The sequence below is a fragment of the Tribolium madens genome, unplaced genomic scaffold (genome assembly GCF_015345945.1).
Source record: "Tribolium madens isolate multiple individuals breed KSU strain unplaced genomic scaffold, Tmad_KSU_1.1 Scaffold_20;HRSCAF=117;Tcas5.2_LG4, whole genome shotgun sequence".
In the NCBI taxonomy this organism is placed as follows: domain Eukaryota; kingdom Metazoa; phylum Arthropoda; class Insecta; order Coleoptera; family Tenebrionidae; genus Tribolium; species Tribolium madens.
The window spans coordinates 12,119,296-12,130,593 of NW_025400985.1; the positions used below are offsets into that span (position 1 = coordinate 12,119,296).

Here is an 11,298-nt window from a genome sequence, read left to right on the forward strand (position 1 = left end):
GGATTCCGATGTGACGCACTCAATTGAAGAATGTTCAAGTCCGAGTCATAAAATTTTGACATTATTGTGAAAATTTATTCAAAAACTTAAATATAATCATCCGATGAGCTTGAGCAAGTCGGAGAACGAAATCAAGGTAGTTGGAGCTTTATGCAGYTTCCGTTTCCGGTTGTGGTAGCTATATCCGGTACGGAAAAGGATAAGCTGCCTTAGCCGTTGCTTTTAACGCCCAATGAGGAGAATTGCGGACAAGACACTAAATTAGGTTACCTGAATCGTACGTGTCTTGTACAAATTGGGAACGGCTTTTCGGAAATTTCTACACAGAATTAAATTAACCACTTAACGAGATATAGAAGAGAGAACTTTTCCAACAAAATCTCTAATTGTAATTTCTTTCGACACATGCGTTGTTTTCCACACCCTCTAGAAGAGCTATTTTGTACAAAAATTTTCGACTTTATGGACTCGAAAATTTTTATAAACACAGGATTCTTAGTTTTTGATAACTTTTGTTCGTTTCAATACAAATTGCATCTACAATACAAATGTCAAAGTCAGACCCAATTTAAGTTGATGGAAACCACTGTTGTATTTTTGTATGTTGTATTCGGTCGATATAGCCGTTTTCTTCGATTGATGTTAACTTACGACACATTTATTAAAATGGGTTTTGGTTTTATATATCAGGAAACTAAAAAATCATGTTGAGAAATTAATTCTCTGGCTATGTTATGCTTGCATGGGAGTGTTTCATACTGGCTAATCAATAAATAAATAAACAGTTAATAAATATGTGAGTTTRTCCGGTGTATTAACTCATGTATTATTCCACAAAGAGCTGATTTGTCGCATTTTAGCTTTTGTGATTTATAGGATTTTACTAAATTACATATAATTAAAAAATATAGGTGAAGTAATCCAAAGAAAAGCACGCAATTCATGTTATTTCTCATTTACTACGTTTTTATCTGTTTTGTGACCTCTATAGGTTGATTCACATAAAACTACGAGTTTGACAATAATACAATACAAAGTGTGTCGGAACTCGCGCCCCAGAGAAAAATTTCAAGTAAGATAAGTTACCAGAAACATGGAAAAAATGTTTAAAATATTCTATTTATCAAACAATTTTGACATTTATTTTTTGACAATTGACGTTTTTTTATGTACTTAGGTAAAAAAAAAWTAATTTTTTCCATGTTCTGGTATCTTACTTTACATGGTATTTTATTCTGGGGCGCGAGTTCTGGAGCACCCTGTATTTGCAAACTATAAAAAATCTCATTTTTTTTAAATCCCATACTATCTGATTTGCAATATTTTGTACAGGGTGCGCCAGAACAGAAAAATTTCAAGTAAGATTCTATGTGTCAATAAATTTTGACATTTGACATTTTTTTATGTCTATTTAATGTTACTGATGATCTTATACAGGCTGCGCCAGAACTCGCGCCCCAGAAAAAAATTTCAAGTAAGGTAAGATACCAGGAACATGAAAAAAATGTTTAAAAAATTCTAACTGTCAAAAAATTTTGACATATTTTTTGACATTTGACATTTTTTTATATCTATTAAATGATACTGATGATTTTGTATATGTTTTTTTTTACAATTATTTAGTAAAGGGTCAAAAATTTTGCCAATAAAAGCCACAAATAACATTGAACAGAGTTACAATTTAGGATACAGCTTCCTTGTTTCCTCTTTTARTAGCCTATAGCAAAAAAACTTGGAAAATTATTTTTCCAACAGAAATAAATAGAGTCAAAGTGCAAACTTTAAAACCTCATAACTTCGAAATTTTTATAGATAACTTTTTTTTACGTTTTTTCCATGTTCCTGGTATCTTACCTTATATGGCATTTTTCTCTGGGGCGCGCTTTCTGGCGCACCCTGTACTATATGTTTTTTACAATTATTTAGTAAAGGTACAAAACTTTTGCCAATAAAAGCCACAAATACATTGAACAGAGTTACAATTTAGGATATAGCTTACGTGTGTCCTCTTWTARTAGCCWRTAGCAAAAAAACTTGGAAAATTATTTTTCCAATAGAAATAAATAGAGTCAAAGTGCAAAATTTGAATTCTCATAACTTCGAAATTTTTATAGATAAAATTTTTTAAATATTTTTTCCATGTTCCTGGTATCTTACTTTAAATGGCATTTTTCTCTGGGGCGCGAGTTCTGGCCCACTCTGTATAATTATCGGAGGCTTCGCCCCAAGAATGAAACTCATACTATCAGATTTCGTCAAAATTTACACATTTCTTGACCAAATTTTTTTTATATGGGGCTTTAAAAGTCTTAAACAACATATCACAAATCACTACCTAGCTACAATAGATATGAGATCAATTTTTTGGTTAATCTGTGGGAATTTTAACAACATAATCGACGTATTTCTGCTGATTTAGTTGTGTATTTTTTAGAGCTTAGCAATATAACAGTTGTTTCGCTTAATTTTAAGTTGGGAAAATATGTGTTTTAATTTTTTTTTCTATTGAGGTAACTTTATTAATACTAATTGAATCTCCATCTTTCAAGTTGCCTACATTTTAAATTTCATAAAAATCCTTTGGCAAATAACAATTAATTAATCTGTATTAATCAGTTTTAGTTAAAGCCATCGCGAACGCAAGAGTTAAACTTGAAATTTTAGTCATTAGTAAGTTTTATTATTGTTATGGTGCAGCCTTGATTAACATTTTCGCAAACGATGAAATACCGTGAGCATTTATCCCGCGTTTTGACAATAATGCCGAATTCTTTTTATCCATTTTCTGCATTCGAGCAAAGATAATGTCCGCAATAAATTTCCAAAACATGTAACAGCCTCGGTAAAACATGCAAGTCAACATTACGCGGGATAAATTGTAATACAAGGTTGAAATACGTGACACATTTCGAACCAACGCATATTACAGAATATGCGGCTTTCAGTAGCATTTTTATAAAACAAACACATTGTTCAAAAGAGTCGCAACTTAATCAACTTTTTTCTAAATGGAGAAAAATCGGTTCAATTACAATTCCATTTTGGATTCCCACTTATTGCGAACCAGTTGGTAAGCCTTCATTTGAAAAGCTTGCACGAAAGATAAACAACACGCGAATTTTTTATTATTTCAGCCATCACGCTATCCATTACGTAATTTTCCGTGTTCATATGTGAACTTTGAAGTATTTTCACATTTCTGTGAATTGAAGCCGCCGGCGCTGATTAATTACTACCCTTGCAATGCAAATCCCTAAATTAGAAAATGCTCTCATCAATGACGATTTTAATTATTACTTATTGGTAATTATTAATTAGTAAACATAACTGAAAAAAAATTAACATTTTCTTTCCCAATTAGTCAGTCCCATTGAATAGCATCTTTGTCTCAATTCTTTTTATGATTTGATTTCAACGCTGCTCACGTATTCTTCCTCTATACACCTCCCTAATTCGTTTTCGTATGAACCTTAACTTAATTTATATTAACACTTGTGTGTTTGAAAATCTATTTTCTTGAGGAAAATATCCATCAAGTAAAAAATTTAAGCAAGTGTGGAAAATATTTCATCTCAAAATATGTCACGTCTTTCGAGTTTGCGCTGCAATTTATCCAAGTTCTTGTTTCATTTTTTGATCCCGCATGTTTTCGAAATTTATGACAACCGTTACAAACACAACCATATCCATAAAATATTAATTTACACTTCTAAATCTTCTATTGTTCTCAAAATATTGACAATTTAATTCTCGTAATTAATGCGTCAAACAACACATTTGGATCAAAAAAAGAGGGATTTATGAGTAATTCATTAATCAAAGTCTTTTTACTATTTTCTTATACCAAGTACACGTTTATTAATTAGGTAAATTAAAAGCACAAACTCAGCAAGAACTGTTTATTTTCATAAAGTTAACTAAGCTAGCAAAAAACTTAAAAAAAATTTTACTTTATTTGAAAGAAAACATTTCACTAAAATGTGCACTTGAAATTGATGGCAAATTTTAGCGAATTTTAGCAAGTTAAAGCAAATTCTTCAGTTGCCCAAATAAATCCCTCAGTTCTCAGTTTTTTATAGTTGCGAACAGAAAAAGCACTTCTAGAGTCCGTTATAATTTTTTCATATTTTGTTATTTAATTTAGAAAAAAAAACATCACAAAACCAAAAAACGAAAAAAAAAATCTTAGATTGAACTCCATGCCGAACAAAACTCAGTGTTCTGTAATTTTAATTTCTAAAAAATTAAAGACATATCTGCTGTCTCTACATTTTTTACGTTTGTCAACTTAATAAATAATCACTTTGAGCRAAAACTTATTTTATGGTGAGATATAAAAATAAAAAAATGGACATGGTAAAATCATACTTGCATTAAAAATTATAATAATAAAAAATCGAATAACACAAATAAATATATGAATTCCTCGTAAGAAGTTAAACAAAATTACATTTCTTCAATTTCGACATAATCAGACTTTCAAACATAAGAGCAATGGTTTCATTTATAAACATCAATGTGTGTAACTCACAAACTTAAAGCTTTTTCAATTTAGAAAAATTGAATAAAAGTAATTATAAAGTCACTTATTTGATAGCAAAAACGTTAATTAATCTAATAAGAAACTTCAAATATTTTTTTTTCATTTTACACAAACTGTCCAAAAAAAACTGACTGATGTGAAATGATTTTTTAATTTTTCTCAGAAAAGTTTTTTAAGTGACTATGTAACTGTAAGCGTTTATATTATTTTTTAATAAAATACTGAAGCTTTCTTCAGTAGAGTTCATGCTGAAATCGGCTTAAGAACATCTTCAAAGCTCTATCTAGCGTCACAAAACTTACGTAAATGATGATAAAACTCCCCAGGTTAAACTAAATTTTTTACTTTTTTGTTATTTTGTCTTTGAATTTAGACCAAATGAATCGATCATTTTTGTTATACAGTGCGATCAAAAATCAAGCAAACGTAGAAATTTAAAACGTATGTCTGTGGAAGATAAAATGTCACAATGACAAATGAGAAATGTCAAAATATTTTTTATGTAAATTATGACAGGAAACCGTGGTGAACGATTTTTATGAATAAACACCAACAAAATCTTATTTTAGTTTGTTTTGAGACGTTTCATAGAATAATTCAATTTAATTAGSTCAATGCTTTAATTTTTATAAAATAATTTTATCTAGATCTAGATAACATACGAATTGTCATGCAACATACGTCCTCAACCAGGATGCCTACTTGATAGAAAGACTTTTTGATCGCAGTGTAGTTGCAAACAGAAAAAGGACTTCTAGTGATTTAAAATCCAAATATAATTTAAGAGGCTGTTGAAATTTTTCTAATTTTGTTGTTTAATTTAATAAAAAAAAATGCAAAACAAAAATTTAACTCATGCAAAGTGGTGTTTTTTATTTTTGCAGCAAATTATGGCGAGGTTGTAAAAACTCCATGACGAATGGGGAGCCAATTAATTTCGTTAAAATCGTACGATATTAAAAGGAGCCCCTCTTGAGATAGCTGTTACCCCGATGAGAAAATGCGTCTCATTTCCGTGAAGATAAAATAAATTGACCCCGCCTCCATAAATTCAAATAAATTAAAAATTTATTAACGACGTGCGTCCTTACAAAGGAATTTTCTCAAGCTTAAGTGCGGTTTTCCAAGCTCCCCTTAATTTTTCTCCCAATTACTTTAGGGCTGTAGAATTGCTCATTTCTCGTAGGTGACCCACACAAGATCCTGTTTCTTTCCTACTTATTAAAACGTCTCTCATTATATTCTCACAAAAAATTATTATTTGTACCGCTGAAATAAACAGTTTTTCAGACGGTAAACAAGCTAATTCGCTTCGTTTAATTTGTTTTCTTTTCATTACGTTTTGCTTTTTATTTATTTGGGCTCTCACGAGTTGACAGGTAACGAAAGAAATTACCCCGAGACGTAATTCCGGAACTACTGAGCTGAAATTGGATTAGTTTTTTGGAATTGCCAAATTAGAAATAAAACTCTAGGGAGCTTTCGCGAGGTGATACTCGTATGAAAAACAAATAAATGGATTATTTCCGGAGTAATCCGGGCGCTGAATATGGACGACATTCAACTTTATAGACCCAAGTTTCGAGTTTCACCCTTTGATAAAACTTCTTTGCACTTAATTTTTTAATTTACCAATCAAATAAATGGTACATACATTGTTGAAGTCGGCGGATCCGGAACGACACTTAACCTCAACACACTCAACTTTACGCAAGACGYCGCACAACCCGGAACACCGGAACACGSACTCGTCGTAAAATCCGGGTAAGTACTGAAACTCCAACGCGACTCCGGTTATTACCACAGAAAATCGCACAAGCGCATTGAGACTGTTTTGCAACAAACTAAAATCATACGTACTAGAGACATGTTAAATGCATTTTACTACCACTTAAAGACGGAAAAGTAGCGCCGAGAGTGAGCACGGCTTTGTTCTGTTACTTGGCGAATTATTAATGAAACGAAGAGTAGAACAACTTGAAATAAGCGCAAGTGCCAAAAGAGTTCAAAGCTGAAACACCCAAGTGGCAAACATGTGTTTAAAAATTTTGAAATCTTTGTAACATTCAATACAGGCTACAGGCAAAAAAAGACTACATTGAAATATAAACAGATATACAAGATGCGCCAGAACTCGCGCCCCAGAGAAAAATGCCATGTAAGGTAAAATACCAGAAACAACAAAAAATTGTTAAAAAAAATATTTAGAAAAATTTTGAAGTTATGAGAGTTTAAATTTTGCACTTTGACTCCATTTACTTCTGTTGCAATAGTAGATTATGTTATTAGGAGTAAAAGTGATTGTTTATGTGGCGAAGCTAATTTAGCAGAAAATGCTGAAGCAGGGAAAGAGACAACATTGGTAAATGTCAAAGTAAGTGTCAAGTAAAAGTGAAAACGCTTAGGCGTAAAAACAGTGTTTTTACTCCATGTCCTAAAAATAAGACTTTTACCTGTGTCATTTAGTCATAAAAGTGTCATTTTTATGACGTTTGCGGATAAAAATAATTTTCCAAATTTTTTTGCTACAGACTAATAAAAGAGGAAACAAGGAAATTGTAACTCTGTTTAATGTTATTTRTGGCTTTTATTGGCAAAATTTTTGTACCTTCACTAAATAATTGTAAAAAAACATAACAAGATCATCATTATCATTAAATAAATTTTTTGACAGAATTTTTTCCATGTTCCTGATATCTTATCTTACATGAAATATTTTTCTGGGGCTCGAATTCTGGCGCACCTGTATGTATGTTCTATTCAAAAAAAGCTACATAAAACACATAGACTCTTGCATAGACTGTTACGTTCATTAAAATGTCAAAATATTTCCAAAAATGTACTACAGATGGTTTTAATTAATATTTAATTAACGCAAAACAAATGTTCAAAAATTGGTTAATTTGACTTTTATAAACACTTTGTTTTTAATTAGTATATTATAAAATTAATCTTGAAGTACGAATTCAAGTTTAAAAAACGAGTGACATAGCTACAAGTTATTTTAAAAAATGAGTGCTTCAAAGTTTTATGAAACGAGTTTTTTATACTATTTTTGTATCTTGCCTTCTTTATAGCAGTTTAACAAAAATTTGTACTTTAATCGATTTAGAGATTGTTGTGACGTTTGGTAATGTCTTAATTTTAAAAGTCAGATTTTGATCAAAATCGCCTCTTGGCTATKAAGACATCGCACATGATGACGTCGCGTTGTATAATAATACAATTGTGGCCACGGAATTTTAGACGATTTGTAATTCGACTAACATAAGAATATTAAAAATGTAAAACGGGCCTTATGCAACTAACCTCATTTTCGGTTTTTGTAATTTCTTTCCTGACAGCTAGAGAAAAAATAACAACAAATCAAAATAATTTATTGAACTTACCTATATAAAAACACGTATTACTGGCATTATTGTTTCGACGCCAAAAATAAATTTCAATTAAAACTTTCAAATTTTAATTTTAAACGTCAATCATAATGACAATAAAGCGTGGCTAACATTTTTTTAACTGACACAAATTTGATGTCCAAAGTTCCGTTTTGCAGTTACTCGATTGTTAAATGTCGTAACTTTAGACACTATAGTTTTCAAAATAAACTAGAAAATTTTCTGTTTTCATGTATTTTTTTTCAGTTTAGTAATAATAATCAAGCAATTGGGTGTTTTATGATTCCAATTTCTAAATTACGTTTGACACTGAAAAATTAAAAAAAAAAGAGATATCACACATGGGCGCCAACAGTGTCACAAAAACTGATTTTCAGGATTTTTAATGGATTAAAAAGTGTAAATGTACATGAGTACATTTACTATGAAGTTTATGCTGGAACGCTGAAATAAGAATATTTTTGAAATTGGCCCCTAAATAGTGAATATACAGTATGTCTCCGGATTGAGTTTACAAGAGGAAAAAAAAAATATCTTTGATTTTACGCCAAAACTGCAAAGGACAAACATTTTTTGCTTCACCTGAAACGAGCAAATCTGTAATTAAAACTTCATTATTCTAACTCAGTAGAAAAAAATTTTCATTTTTCTCTTGATTTTTAAATCTCATCACATTGGCAGTTTTATTTTATGGACAATGATATCTCTTCGACATGAGGTTTCGCAAGTTAAATAACAAAAATGTTTGTAAAAAACATAATTTTGATAAACATAGCAACTCAAAGAAACAGTTTTAAAATAAAAACAAAGTCATTATTAACAACTGTCATTATTTAATTAATAAATTAAGTCCAAAATGAAGACAAAAATTAACTTTTCTTTTCACCGAATCACAATACATAATGAAGTTTTAATTACAGATTTGCTCGTTTCAGGTGAAGCAAAAAATGTTTTTCCTTTGCAGTTTTGGCGTAAAATGAGAGATAAAAAAATTGTTTCCTCTTGTAAACTTAATCCGGGGACATACTGTAGATGAACAAATTTCTAGGAAATTTATTATGCATAAAATCTTTGAAAGGCATTATCTCGGAATTACGAATTTAGTACTTATATGATGACACTGTTATCACCGATGTGTGACATCTTCTGTTTCTACATTTTCATCAATGTCATCAACCTAATAAATAATCATAGATCAGTAAAAATATATTTTTCGCATTTTTTTTTATATTTATTATTGTTTCTTATCTAAGAAACATTTCGAAAAATTTTGGGAGATTTTAGTAATAATTTAAAATTGGCCTCGTGGGCGTAATTTTGCGCTGATTGCACTCCCGTGAATAAAATCAGTGCTGCCAATATTGAGTATTTCATGGCACAAAAGGGTGAATCCGCGAGGAAAAAGTAAAACAAACATGAGATTGAATGAAACGCGGCTAAGCAATTACGCGGCGGTAATGTCATTTCATAACGGGTTATTCTGTTATTTTCAAATTTAATAAAAGCCGCGCTGCAAGTTTTTCAATTCGGCTATATTATTATCAACAGAATTTCATTTATATCTTTCCGTCCATTGCTTTCCCAAGATGTAGCCAATAGTATTACAATGGCAGATCAAAAAAAGGGCGACGAAGAGACGAACATAACTCGATTGTTCTTCTCATCTGAAATTCAAATTATCTCATTCGATATGTTTCCTTTTGTGTAATGCTCATCTCAAATCGGATTATTTTTGACGAAAAACTTGTGTTATTACAATTATTAGGGCTTATTCGGGCCGCGTTTTCGCTTCAGGAGGAATTATAGAAAAGGGGCTTTGACAGCTTCGCTTTGATCTTATTACCTGGCGTCAACGTTAAAATACACAAAACTTTTTTACAAACACCCTGTATTTTTTACACTTAAGTCACTCCTGAGGTATACTGTTCAAATGAGATGCTTTACTTTTATCAAGTTGATATTTGATTAGTTTTGGTGTTGCAACAATTACCAACGAGTACAACAAACAAATGTCATTTGCAAATGAATTCGAAAACAAATTATTTTTAATAAATCACTGTTTAAACGATGCAAATTTATTTTGAGCTTATTAAGTATTATTTTTTATTTTTTTATCTCTATAAATGATAATTGATTTCTATAGYAACCTCTAATTTTAAAACTTACTTCCAATATTACAACCTTAAAAACTTAATTGTTCGATTTTAGAAATCCAAAATGTAAATTTTTGTGCCTGAAATTTTTAAATGTACACAATAACAGTAAAAATTAATGAACTTTATCAACTCGCTAGATCACTGTTTAGTTTCTTGTGATTTTTCAAAAATACAGAAATCGAATAGGTGTAACGTCCATAAGAAAATCCAAAGTTGAGTGTTGTAACTCTGACATCAAAAACGCGTTGGAAAATATGTACAATGACAGATTTAAAGTCGCGGTCAATTTTGCAAAGTTGGCAGTTCCTAGCCCACCATCTCTAGTGTGTGGGTTGTGTCTGTGTTGGCAGCAGAAGTTAGTTACTTTTTTTCGTTTTTAGTTACTTTTCAATTGTGTCAACAATTGTAACAGGGGCAGTAGATTTTACATGTGAACTATTCTAACCCGACTTTTTCAGAATTATCATTTTTGATAGACATCGCCCTAAAAAAACAATTGGATGTTTAAAGTCGGATTTACACAACTCAATTTTTATAAATTTACAAAGGGAAATGGCCACTATGAATTGAYCGCGACTTTAGATTCCTTCTAAAAAAGTGCCTTAAGAACGTCCTAGTTAAAAACGTCTGTCTAGATCTTTTAGTTTTCGCTTGAAAAAATAAAAACGAAAAGTACCAATTTCTGTTTTTCCCAATAATTCAAAAACTAAAAATGACACATTAAATTTTCTTTCCGGTGAAATTAACAGCAGGTAATGAAATAACTTTGATAAAATCTCTTTTTTTAACAATTGTCAATATTGACAAAATTCCCTCAAAAACTAACTGTACCAACTTCAAGTTGTAAAGCTTACTATTGTACAATATTTCAATCTTAAAAACATTAATTTCTCAGATTTCAAAAATCCAGATTTTGTCTGAAAAGTCTAAAATTTTAAATATCAAAAAACCATAAAAATTGATGGACTTTATCAACCCATAAAGTACACTTGAGTGCAAAAAAAACCGCAAATTGATTTTTTTTTTATAATGTACTTTGGCCTTTTAATTAAATGCCAGTTTTTTGACGTCGTCTTTGTCACAATTTCATAATTATCCAAACTTGTATCAAGTTTTTCCATTTCGTTTTTAACACTGACTATGACATCATTGCATTGGCAAGACCACAAATAAGACATTTGTTTTGATAGTTTTCTAACCTTTT

General features: G+C 30.4%; 1 protein-coding gene across 1 annotated transcript in view; it reads right to left on the minus strand.

Annotated features, from left to right (window-relative positions):
• LOC123004806 (slit homolog 3 protein-like) overlaps positions 1–6,320 on the minus strand; it is a 76,915-nt gene extending 70,595 nt beyond the window's left edge. Inside the window, exon 1 of the mRNA XM_044398247.1 lies at positions 6,198–6,320. The gene's annotated coding sequence lies outside the window, so the exon portion shown is untranslated. The remainder of the gene's footprint in view (positions 1–6,197) is intronic.
• Positions 6,321–11,298: the final 4,978 nt, after the last annotated feature.